The sequence below is a fragment of the Ambystoma mexicanum genome, chromosome 8, assembly GCF_040938575.1.
Source record: "Ambystoma mexicanum isolate Mex_15411 chromosome 8, UKY_AmexF1_1, whole genome shotgun sequence".
NCBI lineage: Eukaryota > Metazoa > Chordata > Amphibia > Caudata > Ambystomatidae > Ambystoma > Ambystoma mexicanum.
Window position 1 is genome coordinate 1,466,359,692 of NC_090929.1, and position 27,756 is coordinate 1,466,387,447.

Below are 27,756 nucleotides of genomic sequence, written 5' to 3' on the forward strand. Positions count from 1 at the left end.
AACCCACTGACGCAAAAGGCTAATATCCAATTGTCAGGCTCTCTATAAGGGCTACATAGGTAACCTATCACTTAGCAGCCAATAGCAGGAGGAGTTAGGTTTCTGGGAACTGATCCAATTCTGTGAGGTCAGCCTGCAGTGTGATTATAAAGCTGGCTTGCAAGCCAGCCCCGGGGGAGACGGCGCCTGAACTCTCGATGTGCACGATGCTCTGCGTGTTTTTTTCTTTTTTTGCTGCCCAGAAATAAACGCAGTTTGGAACATGCTGCTGCCTGCTTGGGACTCTGTTGCATTTCTGAGGGCCATATGGGAGGTGTTGGGGTCTCCCATAGCTGGTGAGGGTATGGCTGCTGGCCCCGCACTGCCCTGGTGGGGGTCCAGCTTCTCCCCAACACTACGCTTTGATCAGCCTTGACGCTGAGAAAGCATTTGACTGGGTAGAGTGGAGGTTCCTGTTTGTGGTCTTGAAAAAAGTGGGGCTTGGGGAAGTGGAAAAAGAGGTGTCAGGGTAGTACTTAATGGCAAGACATCTCCCAATTTTATCCTGTTCAGAGGTGTCCTTTGTCCCTGCAATTATTTGCCCTATCTATAGAGCCACTGGGCATCAAACTAAGGAGTGACAGTAGGGTAAAAGGCATAAGGGTATAGAATAGGCAGTAAAAATTGGGAACCAGGCACTTGCACATTCTGAATACTCACAAGCCTTGTAGTCTCGTCTTTATCTTCCACTATAGCTGTTTTTAAATCCCATGTTCCCTCCCTGCTGCCCTGTGGGCGCTTTCAAACAGAATTGACTTACTGTATAAGCGCCTAACAAATGCACAATAAATAAATAAATAAAATGTTTGCAGACGACATCCTCTTCCATGTGCGTGACATAGTGTGCATGGCCCGGCACGCGGTTCATATTGTGGGAGAATACAGACGGATCGGAATTTAAGGCCAACAATTCCAAGTTGACCCTTTTCGCCTGCAGTTGTGAAGAGCATCTCTCAGTAGATGACCTGCTTGAGCTCGGGATTCCAATAGAGAGGCTTATGATCAAATATCTGGGCGTACAGATCACTTTAAACTTGACAGACCTCTATGCAGCTAACGGCCCACTGCTTTTACACAAGATTTTCATGGACATGGTGGCATGGTCACGACTTACACTATCCTGGCTAGGGAGGCTCAATGCAGTGAAGATGACCTTACACCCAAAGGTTTTATACCTATACCAAATGTTGCCATTAGCAATACCAGAGGACCACCTTCGGGAACTGAAGTACAGTATCAACAGGTTTATATGGGAGGGGCGCAAACAAAGGGTAGCGTACAATATTTTGATACAACCCAAAAACAAAGGAGCAGTGGTGCTGCCAGACATGGTTACATATTACAGAGTGGTGCAGCTTAGAGAAATTGTACCGCACCTGCGAGTAGATATAGACAAACAATGGATTAACATACAGATCTACCTGCTCCATCCAGTGATGTTGAGCGAATGGCTTTAGGTCCCATTGAAAGTGGTTCAGCGTAAGGTGGGACAGTGTACTCAGGAGACCCCCGGCCGGCCTATATAGCTGAGGTTTGCTCCGAGAGTACTTTAAGACGAGATAGCTGCACCTTGAGATGGATGGGGGGTGCAGATGTATTACTCCAACACCAATCAATAAGGACAACTCAATGGTTTTGCAAAGTGATTCCGTTTAATGACAAGTACAAAAAACGGGGAGTCATGGCAATCAGCAGTGATGCGATAGTCCGTCTCGCTTCCACTCCAACGAACTTCATACAAGTAGTAACATTTATACTCAAAACTCATCATAAGTGACGTGTAACACTCAAAAGTTAATAAGCATTTCTATTGGTTCGGAAAAGGTAACTTTAATATAGGTGCTATATCTGTATATGGTAGCAGAGTGAGGGGATTGGGTGAATACTGTCAGGTGGGCGTCTAAGCCCTTCCTTCAAAATGACTACTGTAGACATCACTAAAAGTACGACGTCCCATTGGTTCTACTACTATAGGACCCTAGATTATTTGGTCCATTGTGATTGGGTTGGCACCAACACCATGCATAAATTTCCACTTTACTTAGCAGCACGCAGAATGGTCAGCCAGGTGCAGGGTGCCCCCTCAGCTACCTGGCCTTCCTCCAATTAAGGTTACACTCAATCATCACTTCAACAACAATGTGTCAATTATGTTACTGTGGTTGGCCTCGAAACTGCATCTTCTGTCTGGGAAAGTTCTGCTATCTTCTCTTGGGCGGATGCCAAGCGTAGGTGTGAACTTGTGCTTCTCCTCGCTCGGATGGTCAAGTGATGCGGGCACTGTGAATTTTCCTAGGTTCTCTCAATTCGTGCATTTGATTCTTATTCGGCTTGCCACCTGCCTACGCTTCCTTATCTTGACCTTTCAGAGACAAGATATTCTGTTCTTAAGTTTCAATTAGATGTAGTTACTGTTCGTTCCTTCTATTGGTATAACCTTGGCTCTTTTGGCATGAGTTGCATCTGCTGAGTTTTGATTCAGCCGTCTCTTCTCATTTTGCTAGAACATGAATCTTGTCTTGTTTGGCCTCTAGTTACCCGAGTTGATTCTGATTTTCGTGTAAAGGGGAATTGCACTTATAATAATGTGCTTCATTTTGAGGTAGATTATGTACAGTGGCGCTTGTCATGCTATTTTTCAACTTAGCATAGCAAGCCGCACTGTTTTCTTAGCTTTCTTGCGGTTTCAAGCATATGTACAGGTGTTATCTGGTTGAATATCTTCATCCTGCTTACAGCTTAACTCTCTTACGCTTTGATCGTTTTCTATCACTTTAAGCTCAGAATCTCTTTTCTCATGGAGTTTCGTCTCCTTGTGTCATTCTTGGTTCGTCATTTGTTCTATCTGTGAGTCCGCCCGGGCTCTTGTGACATCACCATTCGTCTTCCATTAAGACCTTTTTGGTTTCTTCCTGGACGGTACATAGGCAATCTTCATTTCGTCTCATTTGTTGGTAGGGTTTTCTCAATGGATACCTTACTGTCCATGGTTTTCTGGTTATTGGTACTTCAATAGGTGTTGCTCTTCTGATGGGTACTGGGCAGAGCTCTACTGCGGCTCTCTGCTGGTTTATTTGCTCATCATGCGTCACATATTCTGGTGTGAATGTTCCTGGTACTTCAAAATGGGCACGTTGTATATGTTTCTCCTCAGTCTCATTCAACGCTGCTGCGCCTTCGGCGGAGTTCCTCTCTCTTCTACGGATCCTTACTTGATTCCTGCCTTGCCTCCCGTTAAATCGCTGATGCTGCTGTTTTGCTCTTTTTGTTCGTTGTCCCCGTCTTTCTGTCCTTGTCCGCTTCTGTAGCCTTCCCCTTCGTTTCCGCCTGTGTTCTGTTAGCTTCCTTGCCTTCGCTCTTGTCATTCTTCCTTCTTCCCTTATACTATTGATTGCACTTACCTTGGTGGTGTTTTTCCCAGCTGGCTTAGCTGATCTGATTTATTTTCTCGTTCGCAGTTGCAGTTCAGCCTTTCCTTTCACAGCGCCGTGGCTCTTCGTTTCTGCTCGCGGTCGCGGAGTTGTTTTCTCCATTTACCGCAACCGCTGCTCGGGTGGCCTCACTCCCCGGGTTCTGCCAGTTTTCTAGGTAAGTGGGACTCTGCTGACAACTTTACTTGTTCTTTATTCCTTCGGTATCTCAGCCCATACTTTCTACTTTAAAGAACCTCTTCTATATACTTTCTTTACCTGTAATCCTGTTACAAACTCCTCCCCCGGACACTACTGAAGACCAAGCTTCCAGTCTACTGCTACCTACAGACTACAGGCTATACCTCTCCAAATTGGGCAGACCTCCCTTAAGACTTCAAGTCTTCAACAGCCTTCTTCAGTCCCAGCTCGAGAACTACCCTGGCCTGCAATACCAGGGTTTGTTCTGCCTATCCGGCTTTTTCCCTGCTATCCGAGGTCTGGCTCCTCGGGGTTCCCCTTGGACAGGTGCCCCCTCCTGCCAAGGTGGCCTCTGAGGGAGCCAGGCCTTATTTACACGAAACGAAGAAGAAGCCTTCCCAGAGGCGGTTGACCACCGAATCCAAGAAGTCCAGAAGAAGACCTACCACGGAAACCAAGGACAGCTCATCAGAAGGCTCAGGTGAGGAGGAGGTTGGGAAGGAAAGGAGCTTACCTGGCAGTCTTGACAATGCAGCAGAGCTCCAGAAGCATTTTCACCATTTCGCAAGGAATATATTGATTATGTGCAATAACCAAAGTTGAAATTATAAATGTGAGTGCTGTAATGGTTCAGAAGATAGCTCAGTGGGCTAAGCACTCGTTACAGACCTGTGTGTCCAAATGCCAGATCACAGTACCAAATACCAGCACGGGAGATTCAGCCTTTTCTATGTTTCAAGTTGATAAAACTGTGTGCATGTACACTTTGGTAATAGTAACACCTGTTATGCTACACCTTCGCTGCACCAGATAGCGGTAGTTAAAAAAAAAAACATAGCATCAGTATGGTGAAGGTTTAGAATTCGATTCCTCCAGACGGAGGTTGTTCAACCTATGCAGCCACCTACAATGATGAGTATAAAGTGTTAGCTGGGAGAGGCGATTAGGTGAGCCAATTCGAGACTGTGGACCCAAAGTGCCCAGACTTTTCACCTGGATTTCTCAGAGAGGATACAGTGATCCTGGACAAATTATCCAATATCACTGTATAGTACTTCACAGACGTCCCTGAAAAAGTTTGGCTTCTCACATCTTGTTCGAAATATTTAGCCCATGGCCTGATCTTTCTTACCATGCAGGCCATTTCAACAGAAGGGGCCTTATATAGAAGAAAGAGGACCGAATGCTGCAGGACTCTGGCAAGCATATTTTCAGGTGTGCTTATTTGACACAAAATACGGTTTGCTTTTTTGTACAATGTTAAAGGCTCTTGTGCACATCATAAATAACAATCCACAAATCTGTGTATTCAGTTATTTAAAGCATTAAAATACAGACGATAAACCCAGATAAAATCTTTTATGCTCATATCAAATAGTATTCTGGTTTATCTATACTTTCCTTGATGATGGAGACAATGAACCTAGAATGTATTCCTTTTTACAAAACATGGTCCTATAATGTTTTTGTTGCGTTATTGGATTTCTGTACTTTGCAAGGCAGTTCTACAAATTGTGATTATTTTAGTTCATGGAAGTCAAATGTTCACAAACCATTGAACATTGCTCAATGATAAGAAATGGGAAACAAAGTGCTAAAGTACAGAAATGGCAGATGTAAGTAATTCTTTATTTATTTTTACATTTATAACAGCGTGCTAAACTCCAGGGCACCAAGGCGCTAGTTGCAGTAGAATTATAAAACACGTTATTGTACGTACTGTCTTAGGTCAAAACGGGAATGCAGCAATTGGGCTCAAATCCCTGCGTCACCTCTTAACCAATGCGTGATCGTGACTTCATATTTCATCTCATATTGCCTAATCTGTCAAAATTGCTGGTACCTAAACATTTTGAAATTGCCAGACCCTTAAAAGTGATTTAGTCCTCAAGGTATGCTCTTCAAAAAAGCCTCACTCGTGGTTTAACTGGCGATATTGTTGTTTTATACCTAATAATAGTCATCAATGATCTATTGTACACAACAGCCGCGGCAACACCTCTTGAAAACCATGGCCCTCTTATCTCAGTCTATGTCCGGAACTGTGCACCTTCTTGGTAGCGTCCGAGCGCTATCTATTCTATGGCATGTGTACCTTTCCCGATGGTTCCAGATGGTCTCCTGTAGCCAAGCTTGAGCACCTTTAAATTCTGCGAGGATGCTGGTAGGAGTCCCCTGTCCTGTTGAATAGGCACCCTTTAGACAGAGCAACTGATCTGTGCCCTGCATGTATATTACATCTCATATACCTGGCTTGCGTGTACTGTTCTTAAAATGTGCCCTGTCCCTGTCATAGCTCTCAACCATTTGAGTCGCAAAAGCGGGTGAAAACACCCGATTTTGTTTTTGGAGGGTGAGAGGCCCATTGAAATGAATGGGCCTGCAGGAGGCTTGGCGGGTGAGTCCACTCTTTACAAGGCGGGTGACACCCGCCAAAAGCGTGTGAGTTGAGCGCTATGCCCTATGCTACACAAGTACCCTGGTCCTAGAGTTCTAAGGTTGCCCTTGAAATGCCACTTGCATTTTATTCTGGTTCCAGCAAGGATGAATAAGCTAAGGGGACTGAAAGGGAGTATCAGGCTTCTTTTGATCCCTGCGAGGCAGCATACCATGCAACGGGTTATGAGCTCGACGAGATGGGGTGCGATATTCTGTGTTCCATAACTTCTTTGGTCTTCTAGAGGGGGAACAAAGGTGTCTGTGCCTAGGACCCCAAAGTTCTTAAGATGTCCCTGCACCCAGGGGTAACCATCGGTTCGAACCAGCTCAAATGTCGAACAGATCCCAGTGGACCCTTTGAACTGCACCAATCGAATGCCATATACGAACTGCACAGAGCTCTGCTTCGAACCCGACTCGACACTCCCTCACTGCCTGGATCAACGTGACTCGCAGCACTCAAACCAGGTTTTAGGATCCACATCCTGAAGCCTAGTTTGATGCTGTCAAACCACCCAAGAACAGGAAAAGATACTCTTGGGTGGTCCAGACATGGTAGTCCAACATTTGGGAAACTAGTAAAGGCCAAGATCCTATTTTGTACCTTTTTCTACAACACATATCATTTTACCCTTTCACCCATGCTCCAGAACCCAGAGTGCTATTCCATACATGTTCTTCATTTTCTGTGTTCTTCCCACAGGGGTGGGTTTTAGGTATTGATTTTCTAGATAGTTAATGGTGTATTTCTTTTTTTATTAAAGTATACATATGCTTATAGAACCTTGATTAGACATTCTTTTATTTTGGATTCTTTCTACAAATGATGTTTGTGTTGCTACTGTTATGACATGCACAGAGTATAGCTTGCTCTCAGCCCAGGGCACCACAGAACGGGAAGGGGGTATATATTCACACACCTCTTAAAGAGTATAGCTTGCTCTCAGCCCAAGGCACCACAAAACGGGAAGGGGGTATATATTCACACACCTCTTAAAGAGTATAGCTTGCTCTCGACCCAGGGCACCACAGAACAGGAAGGGGGTATATATTCACACACCTCTTAAAGAGTATAGCTTGCTCTCGACCCAGGGCACCACAGAACGGGAAGGGGGTATATATTCACACACCTCTTAAAGAGTATAGCTTGCTCTCAGCCCAGGGCACCACAGAACGGGAAGGGGGTATATATTCACAGACCTCTTAAAGAGTATAGCTTGCTCTCAGCCCAGGGCACCACAGAACGGGAAGGGGGTATATATTCACAGACCTCTTAAAGAGTATAGCTTGCTCTCAGCCCAGGGCACCACAGAACGGGAAGGGGGTATATATTCACAGACCTCTTAAAGAGTATAGCTTGCTCTCGACCCAGGGCACGACAAAACGGGAAGGGGGTATATATTCACACACCTCTTAAAGAGTATAGATTGCTCTCAGCCCAGGGCACCACAGAACGGGAAGTGGGTATATAATCACACACCTCTTAAAGAGTATAGCTTGCTCTCAGCTCAGGGCACCACAGAACGGGAAGGAGGTATATATTCACACACCTCTTAAAGAGTATAGCTTGCTCTCAGCCCACGGCACCACAGAACGGGAAGGGAGTATATATTCACACACCTCTTAAAGAGTATAGCTTGCTCTCGACCCAGGGCACGACAAAACGGGAAGGGGGTATATATTCACACACCTCTTAAAGAGTATAGATTGCTCTCAGCCCAGGGCACCACAGAACGGGAAGTGGGTATATAATCACACACCTCTTAAAGAGTATAGCTTGCTCTCAGCTCAGGGCACCACAGAACGGGAAGGGGGTATATATTCACACACCTCTTAAAGAGTATAGCTTGCTCTCGACCCAGGGCACCACAGAACGGGAAGGGGGTATATATTCACACACCTCTTAAAGAGTATAGCTTGCTCTCGGCCCAGGGCACCACAGAACGGGAAGGAGGTATATAGCTTGACTGTTCCCGTTACACCTTTATGGTTGACATTTCTGTTGCTTTGTAGTAGTGTGAGGACTGAGTAGGCGGTTTAGCCACTACTCAGCCCTGTATCCTGCAGAAGAGTAGTCATTTCATCACACATGTAGCATGTGTTCGTCATTTTTCGTTCAGGGCTACAATTCAAACCAAGCGTTCAGGGAAATTAACACACGGTTTCAGGTCCCCAATATCCTGTAGTTCATGTAGGCCTTGCCAGGGCCTGGGGTGTTGGCAAGCTCACCCCTGCTTCCCCACTTCCCTGCTGGCATCCTTGTGAGCAGATCCATGGCATGTTTGCGGTACCCACATACGAGCCCCTACCTGCACCCGGACATCACCCACACCGTCATGACACAAGTCACTGATACTTTTTGCATAATTTATTTATTGGGTATTTATAATGCGCCTATATACAAAGTGTTTCGAGGCGCATAAAAAGAATACAACCAAAAAATGTATCAAAGCAAGATTTAACGATGCATTCTTGCAAGGTTGGCTGACCAATAAGAGGCAACATACAGAAACCCTTTCCCAGACAGTAAGATCATTCGTGGTAAACAACAGAGCTATGGAGACCGCTCCAAAAAGAAGCACTGAGGCCTTTGGTGAAAATCAGGACGGGTCGGGGAGCCTGTTCTGTGGCGGCAGGATAAAAGATGTCCATTTCCAGGTGCGATAACTCTCGGGCGGCGGCCGGCTTGGGCTAAGCAACTATGTCATTCCCAGCGCTGTGATACTGCACAGCTAAGCAGTTATGGCAGCCTGGGGGCGCGCGCATTGATCTCGTATCAGCTTCCGCATCCACCGCGGCTTGACCTATTAAACATATTTGTTTTCCCAGTCCATAGTTACAGACAGCATTCTCAATCAGGCGCGCGCGCAAAATGGAACATGTTTCCCTCTCCTCCCATTATCGAAGTGTCGAAAAATTACAAAGCATGGGAGCCTGATGGATGTCCGAGCCGGGGCCCGCGCTCGATGCACCTTTATCCCCATCAGGTCACAGGAAGAGCAGCGGCACGGCGGGTTCTGGATGGCTGGCGAGGGCGGTTGATTGCGGGCGTGATTATTCCACATTACTTAGCACCGCAGGCAGCCACGTGAATAATGCGGCCTCTAAAGGGGCCTGAGACGTCCGCCAGCCTGGACACCTATCTGTAGATTTCCCACGCAGCGATGAGTCCTGCTGGAGAAATAAGATGGCGCACTTTATGTCCACATTTTAATCAGGAACCAAGGACCTCGTTTAATGAAACCAATCACTTCGTAAAATAGAGCTTGCTTGGACTGTGCACTAATACCGGCAGTCTTCAGCTGGGCCTGTTTCATCTGCGCAGCGCTCACTGCATAGTTTAGTTGTTTTCCGGTATGTTTTAGCAGAACCCTCTCCCTACATCACGTGAACTACTCCACTCCCCTGTCGTCTTAAAACAAATGGCACCTGGTTTTACCACGAAAGATACTAGTTTGTGGGGTAGGTCTTTTGTCTTCTGGGAGGTTGTTCCAGAGGTGATGAATTGTGTGTCCCATTTCTTTGGTGATTATTATGGCACAGCGTGGCTGTGCGGCGCATTGAGCTCTATTAGGCGCTACGTTATCTGTGCTACGGCGGTTCCATGAAAGATGCAAGGGGGGAGGAGAGCATTTGGACCAGTGGCTACCTCAGCAACAATGAAACCCCAGGAAAGGTCCATGCTGCCTTCCCTATGGTACATTTCACCACAACATTTTGGCACTGTGAGTAATCTCTATATATCCCTGCTCTGTGTTCGCTTATTTTCCCAAAATAAAAACACGTGCAAGAAAACCAAATTCATATAAAAGATGTTGCATAATAGCTTTGATTCCATTCCGTGAGTTTGAATGAAACTTTTAAATAAATTGTAAGTTCTTCTCAAAGAGCACAAAAAAAAACGCTACACGGATCAACAAAAGACTTGCTTTGATGGTTAGAGTCTCGTCCAGAGGTCTGCAACCTTTGACTCTCCAGATGTTACGGGCTACAATTCCCATGATATCTGACTATTGACTATTAAGTTAGGGATGATGGGAGTTGTAGTCCAAAACATCCGGCAGCCAAAGGTTGCAGGCCCCTGGTCTAGTTCAACTTGAATTCTTGGTTTGTTGTTATTTTTTATAAATGGTGGGTCAACATTACTTTTGTATATTTTGTTGGATGGGCCCACTGGCCCAAGCAGACACAAGATTCAAGTTATGATTCAGGGATTTTAATGGTGGTTGCCAAACACAAAATCGTGCTGCAAATGTTTGAAAGGGCATTTTCCAGCCCACTGTGGCACTTCCCGAGCCCAGGGAGCGAAGATACTCCCAGCAGCATGGAATATGGAATACACAGGTCCTTCCATGCCCTGCCACTGAGAAGCAGCCAAATGGTGACCCTCGTTTCTGTGGCCATCATTGATGGCCTGCAGGCAGCAAGGGCACAATTTGCTACAAAGCTGCCTTGCAGGAACTCCAGACTGGTCGTTGGCTTCAGACTTTTCCCCGGGCATAGTGCCGGCAGGCCATACGCAGTGCACAGTTCTGTCAGGGTTCAAAAAGACCTGCCTTTTAAGTATTGCTCACCACAAATACAGTAGCACTGTTCACATTACGCAAACCTTGTGGTACCATCAACTGCTATTCCCCGTTTCCTGTCGTACATGGTGTACAGTGTATCAATTTGAGAGAGAGAGAGAGAGAGAGCGAGAGAGAGACAGTTTAACTGTGGCAAAGTGAGGTAGTAAAAATGGAAGCTGTCTGCAGAGGCCAGTGGTAAGAGTGTGAGGAGGAAAGTAGGTTGTGTCTTGTTATCCCATTCATTTTAATCTTTTGTTGTGCCTTTTATGCCTTGTCATGCCCTGCTATGCCATGTTATGCCTTGCTAGACAATGCTGGTTGATTGCACTCCTTACTAACCTGTTCACCATTCCACTTTCCACCTCATTGTATAATTATAATTGTTATTTTATATCGCGCTAATGCCAACAAGTGATTCTAAGCACCGGATCGGGATTTAAACTTGTTACCACTGAGCTATCCTTCCACTTTGACTACATATTCACTCACTGCAGGGGATCACCAACTAGCACCAGCTTGGCGGCACACACTAACACCATCTGAACTCCACCCCAATGCCACAAGTTTGCCGCACACACCCTCGAGAAAGCTTCAACCCATCCTCGTTTTTAAAACACACCTTGTTAGTAGCACATACCCCAAGGGCCCTCCCCATAGCTCCCCAAAAACCTCCGAGCACACCTAAAGAGCTTCTTACAGTCTGTACTCAACAGCACTTCCGGTCTCGCATCTTGCCTCGCCCTTTCTTCCCAATAGCTTCGCTCCTCTTTTGTCTTTGAGGATCTAGTACCAAAAGGCAGTGGAGAAACTTTGCTGAACATGTTGGGGGGGACATGTCCTCTGAAGAAAAGGTGCCCCATTCAAATGAAAGGCGACAAAATAGAGTGCCATGAAAGTTGGGGGGGACAAACACCCCCGTCACCCCCTAAAATTACGCCCATGCCAAAAGGGCGCCAAATGGCAGAAGTTGTGTTTTACAAGATCACTATATTTTGTACTCTACCCAGATCATCACCTGCACACATGCCCACGCACATACCTCCTGCACATACATTTCCTAATCTTCATCAGATTAGACAATGATGATATCAGTGGTGATGGCAAATGTGATATCACTGATGTCATCCATTATGTCATTTCTACTGTCATTCATAATTTCATGTGTGATGACATGAGCCGCACATGGCGGTGAGATTTGTGGTTATTTTTCTTACCTTGACGGTAGATTTCAGTGTTGTTTTTCGTTTTACATTGAAACCATAATGTCCTTTTAACTAAATGTTTTCTAGGCATTGAAAAAGTTTGGGCAAGGCCCACACATGTAAAGTAAAATCCTGCAGTTGAGGGAACAGGTAAAGCTGCAGATCTATCCCTGATTCACAAAGAGATGTGCTTGCAAGTGCAACAGTCTCTTTGCACATTACACCGTGCTTGGTCTACTCTCGTGCAGACCAGGTGCTGGGGATGCAGACTGCAATCCAGTGTCTTTTCGTTCCCCCTCCAAATGGAGATGGAAATGCAAAATTGCCTTTGCATTTTGAGCCCTTGCTCTCCCCTTATTGTCTGATTCTGTGTATTATGCTGTCCTTCTTGCCACTGTAGCATTGTTCCTCACCCTTCTTTTTTATTATTATGATTATTTTTGTTATTATTATTATGGTATTTATTGAGCGCGGTCCTAGCTTCGAGAAGCAACGCAACGCTTTACAGAGGTATAACCCAATACAGATTATCACGGAGCACTTTACAGAAGTGTGCAACATTACAGATGCACAACAGAGCGCTTTACAGTGGTAACAAAACAGACATAGACCGGGTGGTAGAATACAGAGGTGCACAGAGGAGGGGTACAGCTGTACCGGGTGGCTTGGGGGAGAGGGGCGGACGGCATCTAGCCAGTCAGGTAGCACAAGGGACGACGTGATGGCCTAGGTGTTGAGGAGGAGAGACCCCTTGAAGAGGTGGGTCCTGAATTCTTTTCTAAATTGTAGGCGCTTGGGGGCGTGTTTGAGGGGGAGGAGGTTCCATAGTCTTGGGGTGTAGGCACAGAAAGCTTGTTTTCTGGTCCTTTCCTTTTTGCAGTGGCAGATTTCAAGTCTGCACGTGTCCTGGCTTCTAGTGGTGCACTGTCCGCCAGAGATGCAGAGTTTCTCCGCAAGGTAGCTGGGTGACTTGAGGGCGACTGCCTTATAGATGATGCAGCAAGACTTGAAGCTGATTTGTGCGTGCAGTGGGAGACAGTGAAGGTCAATGAAGGCCGGAGTGATGTGGTTGTATCTGTGTAGACCTTTGATGAGGCATGCAGTTGCATGTAGGACACTTCTCAGGGGCAGAAAGGAGAAATACGGGAGGCATTCGAGGAGTGCATTGCCCCCATCCAGGTGTGATAGGACCAGTGTTTGAACAGTGGATCTAAAGGTGTCATGAGGGAGGAGGGCTTGACTTTTCGCAGGAGGGAGAGCAGACACCAAGCTGTCTGAGTTTTCTTAGCTTTGTGTATCTTGAAGGAGAGATGTTTGTCAATGTGGAACCTGAGGGACTTGCTGCACAAGGTGAGCTTGGGTGTGAAGCCCTCAGAGTTCATGGTTGATAGCCAGGTCTGTATGTCTGGGTGTTCGTTGTTGTTGGTGAGGAGTAGGAATTCGGTCTTGGAGGGGTTAAGCTTCAAGTATGCACTGGACATCCAAGACTGAATCAGCAAGAGGCAGGTTTTGAGCCAATGAATCTCCTTGATGGAGCTGATCTTGAGGTATAACTGTTTGTCGTCGGCGTATTGGTGGATGTGGATGTTGTTTGTGGCTAGGAGGGCTCCCAACGCCTCCATGTATATATTGAAGATCACTGAGGAGAGGATGTAACCTAGCGGGACAACATAGGTGACTTGTAGCATTGGCAATCTAGAGTAGTCCTTCTGAACATAGTGCTTGCGGTTGGTGAGTTAAGACTTGAACCAGCATAGCACAAAGTTGCTGATCCAGATGTGCCAATGAGGGTGTCTGTAAGTGCCTGGTGGTCTACTGTGTTGAAAGTGGGCCAGAGGTCGAGAAGAACCGGTAGGCAGTGGTGGCCGTAGTCAAGGATGTAGAGGGTGTTGTTGACCAGCTGTATGGTTGCTGTCTCCGTGCTGAATATGGGTCTGAATACAGATTGGTAGGTTTGGAGTAGATTGTTGGTGTTGATGTGTTACTGCAATTGTGTGGCTACTGCTTTCTCGATGATCTTACCAAGGAAGGGAAGGTGGGTGATGGGGCGATAGTTACCTAGGTTGTCAGGATCCAGAGTGGGTTTGTTTAGTAGACAGAGGATTTGTCCTGTTTTTTTGTGTTGATGGGAAGGTGCCTTGAGTTAGGGAGATGTTGATGATCTGCGGGTAGGTAAGTAGAGCTTCTGTAGGGAGGGACTTGAGGATGGATGCTGTGAGGATGTCATCTGTATACAATGCAGCATTGAGGGCGGCCAGGTGCTCTCTCGTGAGTGTCTTGAATGTTGTCCAGGGTGTGGAGATTTCGTGAGGAGGGATTTGAGGTGGGTCTGTGGATGCAGAGCTGCCGGCAAGTACTGGCAAATCTTGCTGACTTTGTCGGTGAAGGTGTTGATGGTAGTGGATGTTTTGATGGAGTGTGGTATGGCAGGGTTGGGTAGTGGGTTGACACACTGCGTGACCGCTTTGAAGAGGGCTCCGCTTTCATTGTCACCTTATACTATGGTATTCTGACAGTAGGGGGCCATGACTGTGTTGATTAGTTGTCAGCGGGTTGCGCAGAGTTCCTTGAGGAGCGCCAGGTCGAATGCAGTCATGGAGCAGCACCAGGTTTTCTTTTGTTTTCTGATTACTCTTTTGCTGAGGTTGAGTTCTTAATCTCTCCGTCATCCTCAATTGATTTGTCTTTTTCTTTATTTATGTTGTTTTTCATTTCTTTCCATGTGTACCATTTTCTATCCCTCATTTTAGGTTTTTGCTCATGGATGCTGCTTTAGGGACACTTACTGCAGCCAAAAATGAATGCCATGAGTGTCAAGAGGGATGGATGGCATTCACAGGTGGATACTCAGACCAGTGATTTGACCTTGCCCTCACCCTTTCCCCACTCTCAATGTACGAGCAGTTGTGTCCCACCTCACAACAGACCACAGGCAGCGTCTGCAATTTGCTGTTTGATTCTGCCATTCAAATGTTACAAGTGCAAGCTCTTGAAAGAAACTGTGTGGCTGTTTCTTTAACTTGTGCAGCCGGGGGACACCTTTACTTTATTGGGCCATGTGACAGCTTTGGCAAGTAATGCATCTGCCTTTCATTGCTCCATGCTGATGCCCAACTGTATTGCAGTCCTCATGTGTTTTTTGGACTCTATGATTGAGCCTCTTATTCTTGGTCAGTGTTTAATGAAATCAAAAACAAGCATGAACAACAACTTCTTTCAAACAGGCCAGACGGACTGTATTCTTATAGGGACCTAGCTGGTGAGTCACAAGCCTCAGGTGCTTCTTGTGATTTGCTTTATTGTAGCCTTCAGTAGGTCTCAGGGTCAGGTTCAATGAATTAGGAAGAGAGCCTGGGGTGAACACACCGTGCACACCATGTCACCAAACCACCAGGCACCAACTGACTCACCTGGGACACCTTCCCAGGCAAAACTCTTAACATTTCACTCAGGTCCATGGTTACCTGCCACACATTCCATGTCCACTTTTTACTCCCTCTTTACCACACATTCACACACATGGGAACGGATACCACACCATCTTCCAAAACACAAGGCTGACCAGCAAACCGAGTTATTCTCACACTCAATCACGCAGTGAACAACAAGAAAAGAGGGGAAGGAAGCAACACCTCTCTTTGGTGTAGGCATCTGGAAAGCACTAAAAGAGGCATACAGCCTTGCACTGATCCACGAATGGTAGGGGCACACAATACATCCAACATCTTCAGACCTTACTAATGGTGACAGGTTATCACATAATTTACCCCAAATTAATGGAATTCCCTTTTCCTAACACACACCATTCACAGCATAGCATAGGCAGTACCATGAGTGAAGTCCTAAAAAAAAAGTGTGGGGACTCCGCCCACCCGCGTGTACACTCAACTTGAGCTCTGGGCAGTATAAAGCATTTCTAGTTCAGCTCACAGACATTGCAAAACATATAGCATACCACGTTGGCTAAGCACGAGTACACTAGCTAGCTATACTAAAAATGGGAGGTCTGACATTACCCCTATCCGTGGATGACAACATTAGCATTTGGTCTGCATTATACATTAATATTAATAATGATAATAAATTGGATGGGGGTCCCACTATCGCAAGCATGGAAGGCACTCATCATTGAACACCCAACTGACTGGCAGCATGGCAGTGGCTTTAGAACACGAAAGGTTGCCAAGTCTCAAAGACTGTACTCTTGCCAAAACTAGAAACCACATGTGTAACATATGAAGGACATCTGAAACTATGATGCAGGAACACATCAAGAATGAAGGATTGCAGACCGTTCGTTCCTCACTGTAACAATAACCCAAGTCTGGTGGCAACAGTGCGTATAAGAACCTTTAACATAACATAACATAACATAACATAACATAACATGACTTCACTAATTTCCTTCACAGTACTGCACATCCTTGAAGTTTTTCCATTTGACTCCACTGTGGATGGTCACGCCATGGGATGTGGAACCTCACATTTGAACTGAAGACCTGCAGCAGCAATGAGTCCCCTGCTCTGTGGCCCTCATACAAGGGTACACTGTAGTGGTTCGACTGCTATTCAGGCAGCATGTGCATGACAGTGCTTTGACTCTCCTGGACCCGCTTGCTTAGCCTGATGGGAACCTCTCCCCATAAGAGAAGTGTGCAGGACATCTAACATAGAACACACTTTACTCACATGCCCCGGCACCCTGAACACTGTGGGGCAGTACTTGACTGTCCTATACAGCACAAGCCAAATTATGAACACTGCGGTCTGCATTTCAATAGATAGTGCTAGAGTCTGTGCATATGGCGAGCTTGGGCAGGCTAGTGCCACAGCGAAGTAGGCACTCGAGTACGTGGATAGGGAGCGCTTGAGCATACTAGTGCCACAGCAAAGAAGGTGCCACTAAGCACTAGAGGAAGGGGAAGATGGGGAGAAGGGATAGGGCGCTCTGAACTAGCACCACCTCCCCTATATCTCCTCTATATTAGTGCATTGCTCCTTACCTTGGAGAGCAGTCCACTGAGACCGTGAAGTGGTGGTTACCTACGGCAAGTTGCTAAATTGAAATACAACGCTCTTCAAATGCAGATGCACCGACCCTCACACACTGAAGGGCGATACTTAATTATGTCCAAGCATGGAAAAGGTTATCCTGGATGCAGGACCTCAGCCCTTCACAACCCTAAAGGATAATTGCTTAAGGCGGATAATGGTTGTTTTCAGTCCACTGTACATCTTCTCAAGTTCTGCAAAATCAAGAGGAATTGTTCCAGGTGGGGATGCAGGGATGCACTCCATGCATCATCACACATGTTCCTCACCAACTTGAGGATTGTTCCTTTGTACGTGGGGTGCCCATTCGATTTTTCTCACCTCCTTGAGGATAGTCCTATCTGGAAGTTGGCACCCAGTCTTCACCACTGAGGTGTAACTTGTTTCGTAGTGTACCTTCTCTTGTTCTCACAAAATGGAGGATGTCCCGTGAAGACAGCACCGAGAGCTGACTTCATGGATATAGGCAGGATGCTCCCCTCTCCCTCACTCCTCCTGAGGTTTGCCCTCGCAGCATGGCGGCCGCTTCCCTCACATCCGAGAGCCATTAAACTTGGGTGGTGCAGACTCTCACCTGGGCTTCTTCTCCTGTAGACTGGCTTACCTTAGATGTGGTGGACCCTTCACTTTGTACTCACAGGAAAACAGCTCTGCAGACACGGCTAAGTAGATGCCCAGAATAACTTGATGCTTTCGTCCAGAGCTGCTTGGAGAGCAGGACAATACTTCTTGGATGATTTGTGTTTGTGTGCATTGCTTGAGGTGTGTGTGTATCACACTGGATATCCCCTCACATAGGACCAGTTGCATGTGCAGATCCCTTTAAGCTTGTTGTCAAAATGTAAAGGTCTGGTTGCTGGCAAATAACTCAGAAGCCTCTGGAGCTTCTTGTAAATTGCCTTATTGTAGTCTTAAGGTCACAGATGCAAGTTGAAGGTTCAGATTCACTGCATTAGAGGCATAGCTTGGGAAGAACACACTTGCTTGGGGAGAACACACATGGCATATCATCTCGCCCAGCTCCAGGCCCAACTGAAACTTATGGGACACTTACCTAGGAAAGACTCTAAACATTCTACTCAACTCCATGCAGAACTGTTTTACGTTCTTGGTGCACTCATTGCTAGGATGCAACACCTCCCTCCTTTCATCACATGGGACAGGAAACCACAGCTCCCTCCTTGGCTCAAAGATGTCGCTTTAGTCACCCTTTATGTAGCCAGAAAAGAATACTATGCATGTCAAGAGGGATGGATGGCATTCACAGATGGCTATTTAGACCAGTGCTTTGACGATCGACCCAAACTCTCCACACACTTGCTATATGGTCTTGTGTGCTATGCTATGTCTACGCTAATGGGACCGTCTTGGTCCAAGGCCCCCAGGCCAACCTCCACCTCTTTGATAGACGCTTCCCGCGCCTCATCAACTTCCTTTCCTCTCCTGCTGTCCCCTCTTTTCTGTCCTCAGCTACCTTGCCTCCATCCTCTCACCCTGCCCTCTCTCTGGCTCCTTCTTCTTCACCTCCACAGGGCGTACCTCTGATCTGTACCCCTCCCCGGAAGTCCTTCAAGGATGACAACCTTCTCCACATTGCCACTCTTAACTCTCACTCTGCCGTCAAACATTCCTCTGATATCTGCCGCCTTCTTGAGGAACTGGACCTTGACATCCTCGGTCTCACTGAGACATGGTTCACGGCCAGCTCTGTCACCAGCTTTGACACACTCCTACCTAACGGTTACAAGATCCTCTCCTTGCCCAGGCCCAATTGTGCTGGGGGGTGTGGCCCTTATCTTCCCTGAGTGGATTCCTGCCACTGTCACTCCTACGCAGACCTACTCCTCCTTTGAATGCCTTGTCTGCCAACTCTCTCTCTCTCCTAGCCACTCCCTTACCGTGGCTACTATCTATCGGCCACCTGGTCAAATTTCCTCCTTTCTCTCTGAGTGGGCTGACCTCTCCTCCTCACTCCTGTCCTCAACCACTCAACTCCTCTTTCTTGGAGACTTCAATATCCACCTTGATGCCTCCTGTCCTCCCTCTGGACTCTTTCGTGACCTCTGCGACTCTCTCTCACTCTCTATTCTCCCGTCTGGGCCGACCCATTCTGCAGGGCACACTCTTGATGCTCTGATCTCTTCTGACCTTCCCCTCTCTGTCCCTCTCTCCACTCCTCTTTCCTGGAGTGATCACTTTCTCCTATCCTCCCACCTCACCTTCCCTACCCCACAGGCAAAGCCACCCTCATCACTGCCACCCACCTTCGTGGTCATCCGACCCATGAAGCGCGTGTCAGTTGAGGCTTTCGCTACCACCTTCACGCCTCCCCCTCCCCTTTCGGCTGACTCCTACCCTGACACAGCCCTCTCCACTCTGCTATATCTGATACCCTTGATGTCCTTGCCCCAGTCATGAGAATCCGCCTGAAGCCCAAAGCCAAATGTAACTCCTGGTATGACTCGGATCTCGTCACCCTTAAACGCAAGTGCAGGGTGGCAGAGACGAAATGGCGTGCTTCATGTTCATCCTCTGACAAACTGGCCTGCCGCCTGCTCCAAAGGCAATACCGGCTCTCCGTTCTCACTAAGAAGAGAGCCCTTATCCAAGCCCGCATCTCTGCGGCATCTAACAATTCGGCCGAACTCTTTAAAATCTGCAAGGAGCTGGCCAACCCTGCTGCAGTTTCCACCTCTCCTGTCCTCTCCCAGGCCCTCTGCACGGCACTGGCCTCTCACTTAATTTAAAAAACTCAGGACATCCTGTCCTCACTCTCCTCCTATCACCTCCCCTCCTCTATTCCCTGCTCTCCCTGTGGCCCGTCTGCAGCCACCCCTCCTCCCTCCTTCTCTGCCTTTCCCCTTTTTTCTGCTGACGAGGTTTCGAGACAAGTCCGATCTATGAAAGTCTCGTCAAAACAGGTCCACCCCTGTTCCTCCAAAACTATCAAGGACCACATCGACTCCCTGGCGCCTGCCCTGGCTGACTTCTGCAATCACTCCTTTGCCTCTGGAGTCTTCCCATCCACCCTCAAGCACTCCCTTGTGCGCCCCATCTTAAGAAACCCTCTTCCGACCCCTCCTGCCCAGCTAACTATCGCCCAATCTCTATCACTCCCTTCCTGGGCAAGCTCCTGGAGAAACTGGCCATTTTCCAGCTTAATCTCCATGCTGAATCTGTTGGTAGTCTTCATGACCATCAGTCTGGCTTCAGAGCTGCCAGAAGCACGGAAACTGCTCTCCTGAACATCCGTGAGGACCTGCTCACAAACCTTGACTCTAACACCCCTTGTGTACTCATTTTGCTCGACCTCTCTTCTGCCTTTGACACTGTCAACCACACCATCCTACTCAACCGTCTCCGTGATAACCTTTAGTTGCCTAATGGTCGCTACAGCAGTAAAGGCAGCACAACTCAAACTGCTATAGCCAGAAGCACAATGAAGATGAGCTCAGGGGTGTGGCCATTTATAGGGGTGGAGGGGTGCGCCCCGTGACCATATTGATCACTCAAAAGCGCTGCTAAAATTCTAAACGACACGTTCACAGGTAGAGCTATTGTATGGGACATGTGAAATGGTGATTTTATACAGTAAAATAATTTCCCATGTAGGTATAAGTTCTTTTGCAATGTTGCAGAAGCACACAAACTGCGCAAATTAGTCCACACACTCAGCGTGGGTGCGGTCACATGATGACATCCTGAACACATCCGCGAGGGAAATGTGTGCCCGCTGGACAGCAAATGCAGGGGGCTACACATGTGATGACATCAGTGCTGTCATCAATGACATTTGTGATGTCATCTTTGATGTCCTGGGTGTTAGTGTTAGCAGTGCACAGTGGTGCGAGCAGTTATGGTTGCCTAGCCTACCATAACTGGCAAATTTCAGGGGTTTTTCAGTTTTACTTCGAACCATAATGTGACGTTTATAAAGTTTTGTTTAGGGAATTTCACAGGTTTTTAGTAGCGCAACTTAACCATAACGCCCCCTTAACAAAGTTCTTTTTAGTGATATATATATATATATATATGTATATATATATATATATATATCACTAAAAAAAAAATATATATATATATATGGGTTTGCATGGGGGTGAGGGAAGGGGGCGGGAAAGGGAAAGGATGGTGGGTGTGGGTTGATGTTCTCTACTGAGTAAGGAGGTGCCTTTTTTAGACCCATTTTAAAGGAAGTCACTGTGGACATTGCTTTGATGTCAGGCCGTAGTGAGTTCCCCATAGTGTGTTCCAGTGGTGAGGAGCAAGAAGGGAGAAAGAGCAGAAGTTTGTGGTAGCATGGGGGTGTGGTGGGTGGGTTAAGGGACAGTGAAGTTGAAGATAGCTACCGATCGCATAGTGTAAGGTGGTGAATGCCAAGAGATAGAGGCAGAGTGGTAGGGTGATGCCAGACCATGGATGGATTTAAAGAACAAAAGGAAACATTTGAAGAGAGAGTGATTTTACCTAGATTGCTACCTCTTTACCCCAGTTGCAGAATAAGGGAGAAGGAAGAGGGTGCAGACAGCACACTGATGACTATGTCCAGAGGGGTGAAGGAGTAGACAGAAGAGCCCATCAGCAGACTGGAGTAGTAGTCCAGTTGGCTGAGGACAAGGTTGCATATAAGAGTCTTGACAAATAGGAATGGCAGGTGAGGTTCTATTTTGTGGATGTTTATAAGGTTAAGTCTGTCTGCTGTGGCATTAGTGGGAATTAACTGCTCAAGTTTTATGTCATTGTCAAAGAATACACCCAGTTTGCAGCCCCTGGTGGAGTACAGATTGTTTGGCACAGAGATATGAGACACCAAAAGAGGATATGAGTTTACCCAGTGAGGAGATGTAGAGTAAAGAGAAGGTGTTCAAAGACAGATCCTTGGAGGACACCACTGGAAGTGGAGAATTTGATGATTTTGTCCCATTCCATAATATGGAAAAAGAGTAGCCACACAGGTAAGATGCAATCAACACCAAGGCAGAACCTTGAAAGCCAAGGTGGACAAGGGTAGAGAGAAGAGAGTGGTCAACCACATTAAAGGAAGTCAAGAAGTTGAGAAGTATAGGATGTGAAGTATGATATTCTCATCATCAGCGGGTCCCTTATATATTAACTGGCATACCCTGTGAATTGACATGTGACAATGAGTCCTCTGCGAGCAGCTATATAATTGTTCCATTTGTTGACATTCTGTTGCTCCTCCTGAAAATAATGAGGCATTTCTAAAACAATGTTGGCCTTGTTTCCAAAATATTCTTTGAATTTAGCTATTGCTGTCTCATATTTGCTTGTGTTGAAATCGCATGCGTGTGCTGCTTTCCTCTTCCTCTCCTTGCATGACCAGATATGGGAGACTTTGGTACATTCAGAATCCTTCCATTCCTAAGCTGTGGAACAATGTTTCCTCCTTCTGGTTGTCCATCCTCTTTATACCACTAGCAGCTCTAATATATATCTTAAAAGGGGGTGATTGGTCTCCTGGGTGTGCTTGAAATGGGCCAGGTGAAGATATGATCTGCATCCTGTGAGCTGGTGGGGTCCCTTGAGTTAAGTGACCCAGAACTTAGGCCAGTGGGCTTTGTGCTTTTCCTAACTGCCAGGTGAATGTCCAATCGGGCTCAAGTGTCTGCATCAGTGGTTACACGTGCTTCTCTCTAGGGTTCTATGTTGTATAACACAGTCAGTTATGATTAGGCCATACAGTGTTCTGTGTTGTCATAAATCGATCCTAACTTGGCCTGCAAAAGAAATGTGTGGTTGCTGTCTTTGTGATGTTACAATAGGCCTGGTCTGTAATCAGTCAACCCTGGCATTGTCAGTGACATTAGAGTGTTATTTATCTCATTGTTGAAACACAACCTCTCATTCTGCAGAATGCAATGTCAGGAACCCCACCATCAACCCTCTTATATTCCAACAGAGTCCTTGTTATATCATGGGTTTAATCAGTAAAGAGAGTCTCTGTGATGTCAAAGTATGATCAAAAGACTCCTTGTGGAGTCACAATCCATAACGCATGTGTCTTGGTGTTCTTTTCCATGCTGGACTGTACTGAGTGTTCTTTTGTTGTGGGTGCCCTTAATTATGCTGACAATGTTCTAAGTGCTAATCTCTGTGGCTCTGTGGTGTCTGAGACAATAATAGGAAGCTCCTATGACTGTCGCAGCCCTATGTGACTACATCTCCCATGAGATCTTGGATATTCTGTAGTCCATATGCTCCTGCAAGCTGTTTGCTCTTGATTTAGCCATGCACATGTGTGGAGGCAAACAAGTGTTTATCAACTATAGGTGCTCTCAGAGAACCATGATCAGTAGGGCCTGCTGCCTGTATTCTTTGAATCCTTGTGTCCCCACGTGATGTGTAAGGACCAATAGTGCCATTGATGCCATGCAGAAAGCTACCGCGTGCCCGTCAGTTCCTGGTGAGTAATTTCAAGGCACATCTCTCGCCTAGAGTTGGTTCATCACGGTTCATCAAATTGTCTTGAGCTTGTCCATTCCACACCTCCATGACTTTAATGGGTGTGCCTTTTCCCATCCTATTGTCATTGCAGACTATTTTCCACTATCCACAGTGTTGAGATATTTGTGGATATGTCACTCTTTTCACTAAGGGGGAATCCCAGATCTAACAGTCTTTTATATACACTCCCACCCAACAATTCTGGGAAACGAAACAGGCTGTTAATAGAAATCAAATGTATTTAAATAAAATAAAATCAAAAGTGGTCCCTTTACTTTATGCAGGGGAAGTCACCTCAATAAGATACATGAATGTTGATAACATATATACACAATTAAAGTTGGTCTGCTTGTCACAATCTCTCCAGGAGGTGACCCACACAATCACTCTACATATATTTCTGCACATTAATCTTCAGTGATCTCTATACAATATAATGTTCTTCAATGATAAAAATTGACACTTGTCGTCAATCATTAATTATAGAACATTTTATTTCTCCAGTATCAAAAGACAAATATCGGTACCAGAGAGTGGTTACTTGAATACTAATGCTATTATCATTCAATAGAAATCTACCTTTGCCATATGAAAATGTAAAAATGGTCCTGAGGGTTGCCAGTTTGTGCATGCAATTTGAATGCATGTTATAATGAGTTGCATATAATTCTGTAGGTTTGGATTAGGGAAGCAGTGCAATACATTTAGAGTGCACAGGATGTTGGCTCACCCACTAACAATAGAACATGGTTTTAACGCTATTTTACTTCACAGTCTGGGTCCCACAGGTGCAGAGCCCTTCTCTTACTATGCAATGGCAAGAGAAAAGAGCGAATATAATTTACAGTGACATGCTTTTCTACAGAAATGGAAATGACACTGATAAACTCCCTTCATCTCCTAATACTTCTTTTTTAAATATCTTTGGCTGCCACAGATTGCAAGTTATCAAGCAATTCTCTCTTAACATATGGAACATGGCCATTTGAATCACAGATGATGTGGTTGACTATACCTCTAAAAACACTATGGGTACAATTTGAGTAGGGTTAGTTTTTTGATGACATTAAGTAATTAATAATAGGTATGTGTTGTGTTTTGTCAGGTGATGTAATGAAGTTTTACCATTCATTATTTTCTTCTTTATATTTATAAAAGAAAAAAATGTTTCTAAATAAAAAATCAATATTTTTGATATTAACAGCAACTTCTGTTTACTAAATTGATTATTTGAAGACTCAATTCTGTGAACGAAGCAATTATTGCATTTTTAATCACTTCATATGTAGTTGTCCCCCCCATGTGGTAGCTCTGCTTAAGGGATCTTTTCTATAGCAACCGGTCCATATGTGTGGTTTGTAATTTATGATACCAGGGACGACCGGTCTGCTTTCCTCCCCTGGAGTTCCCCCTTTACTGTTTGGCTTTATTGCCTTAACTGATGTCAATGGAGACACTCTAAGTGCAATAACGTTTCGTTGAAGCTCAGCGTTAGAGCAGGCTAGATTGTCAGCTAAGCAGTTTTGATACTTACCAGCTCACAAGAGTGGGGCTGCTCATTAACTTGGGGATAGTAGTCCAGATGGCCCTTAGTTCTTTGAACCTAATCGGTTTTCATAATTAAAGGCAAACAAACCTTATTCACTACAGATGACCAAGCCAAATCTCCTGAGATATGTAAACCTTCCTCCAATTTAATCATCTAGCCAGGGCTAAAACAGAAGACATTAATTTGTGAGGAATTTCACTGGAGAGCTAACCGGCGATGACCAAAACCTATGTTCGAAAACCATTGATTTCTTAAAATTTCAAACAAAAATGTAGCCCATATTTTTAATATGCTGCTCATACAAATAATTGTAGAGTCACAATGGGCTTCTGGATACATTTATACAGTATCACTGATATCTTTTAAATGCATATATTCTTAAAAGAATAAAACAAGGTTTTAATTGCTGTTGAAAAATGAAATTCACTGCTTACAGTGGACCATTTCTGACACACGGGGCCTTTTAATATTTTTAGGGATGTAGCTCCATGATTTGTTAGAAATAAAGTGATTATTGATGAAATACAATGCTGCTCTGCACTTCACCAAGATATATTGTTAGTATATTCCGATAGTATATATTTTTTGTGCGGCAAGGGCTCTGTTTTTCATGAATGCAGAAAGATCCATTTAGAGCTAGGCCACTTAGCATTTCATGTTATCACATTTAAAATGTATTAGAACCCAGTATCTGAGCCTGTTCACAGGGTTGTTCATGGTGTGTGGGAATTCAACACCATTTGTAGGTTACAGGGAAGCATGTTTTTTTATTTATTTATTTTATTTTATTGGGCATTTGTAAGGTGCTTATACCACACGAAATTGTGTTTCAAAGCACCCCCAGGGCAAAGGGAAGGGAATACAGGAACAGCAAGACAATGGAATATGATAACATTGATGAGCAAAATACAGAAGCTGTCCTACGAGGCCTTGTGAACATTTGGATCATGCAAGTGCAGGGATACAGAAGGGACGGGGAAGGGGTAAGTGCTAGAGGATCCACAGAGGAATGAAGCGCCAGAGAGACAGTTGCAAAGGCAACAGGTAAGTGACAGGCAGTGATGGAAGAGGGGTCACCAGCCCATACAATAAGTGCAGGCCTGTGAGATAGGACAGGCCAATTGGTGTCCGAAGGCAAGTGCAGGGGGAGAGTGAATGCTGCAGGCAATCGGACAGAGGACCAGGACCCAGGAGGACACATAATGGCCCAGGCCACCAATCGCAGCGACTCTGGGGTTTAGCAAAGGAGGGAGATATGGAAGGAGGAGGAGAAGAGGAACATCTTGAGGTCCTTGAGGAACTTGGGGAGATCCGGCTCAAGACGGATAGAAAAAGGGAGGCTGTTCCAGAAGAGGGAGCCAGCTGAGGAAAGGGAGCGGCCACCCATTCTGTGGTTAGAGAAGTGCTTGACAAGCAGAATGTTGGAGCCAGAGGATCGGAGGAATCTGGAAGGAGAGTATTTGGTAAGAGCAGGTTGCAGATATCATGGCTGCCTGCCCCAGGCAGACTTATGGATGATGCAGAGGGATTTAAATTTGACCCTTGCAGCAACCTGGAGCCAGTGCAGAGATATTAGGCCTGGAGAGATGCGGTCCCTGGGCTTGAGGCCCACCATAACTCTTGCAGCCTTATTCTGGATTAGCTGGATGGGGCATAGAGAAGAAGAAGGCAGATTAAGGAAGAGGCTGTTACAATAGGCCAGCCTGGCGCTTACCAGAGTTCTGGAGACATTAAGCGTCTGGGAAAAGGTGAGGAAAGGGAGAATGCCCCTGAGTAGGTTGAGTTGGAAATGGGTCTTCTTGACAAGGTCCAAGATGTGAGGAATGAAAGAGAGAGAGGAGTCGAAGATAACTCCCAGGTTTCTGGTCTCAGAGGAAGGAGAGGGGGGAGAGCCCATCGAGGGTGGCTAGAGTGAGGGGAGAAAAGAGGGAACAGGAGTCCTTATAGGAAGAATCTCAGTCTTACAGGCATTGATACAGAGGTAATTGGAGGTACATCATTACTGGATAGCATGGAGGCAATCAGGAATGACAGAGGAAGTCAGAAGAGATGCAGAGGGTAGTCTGACGATGAAGAGTTGAGTGTCATGTGCATAACACTGGAAGTGCAGGGAAAAAGTGGAGATAAGGTGAGCAAGAGGGGCGAGATAGATGTTAAAGAACCAAGGCGAAAGGATAGAGCCCTGAGGAACTACCTGCACTCCATATGTGCACCCTTGTTGTGGTAGATCATGAAAAGTAGCACTGAATGAAGCAATGCATTGTTCCGGTGCAGCTTCACTTTAAATAGAGTATATCTCCATTTCTATTCATATGTTCCTTACAACAGCACTCCTGGTTCGATAGGCCCTGTGTTTGGAGATGCCAGATACATAAATCTGATCTTTGAAGGAGCTGTGGAAGGCCAGATGGAGAGTAGAGGAGGAAATTGCCCCGGAGGAGGATAAGAAGGTTGAGGAACCCTCTCTCAAGAGCAGAATTATCAACTTGGAAGCTTAGTTACGATACTGACTTTATACAGGGTGTGCAGGAACACCAATAGCTCCAACTTCTAGCCCATTGGGAAGCATCCACATATGGACTACTATATCTCATAAACTGCTGGCAGTCCTGTGCTTCTGTGCCATGGGGAGGATGAAACATATCACTGCAGTGGTCCATGAAATTTCCCAGCCAACAATGTTGATGGTACATAGCGATGTCCCGGATGCCCTAATACTACATGCCTGAAATGTCTTCCCTAATATGCTGGTGGAACTGGACTGCTTATACATTCCCTTGCCCCTCACCACACAAGACTATTTGTTCCGGACCAGGAAACAGCAACACAGA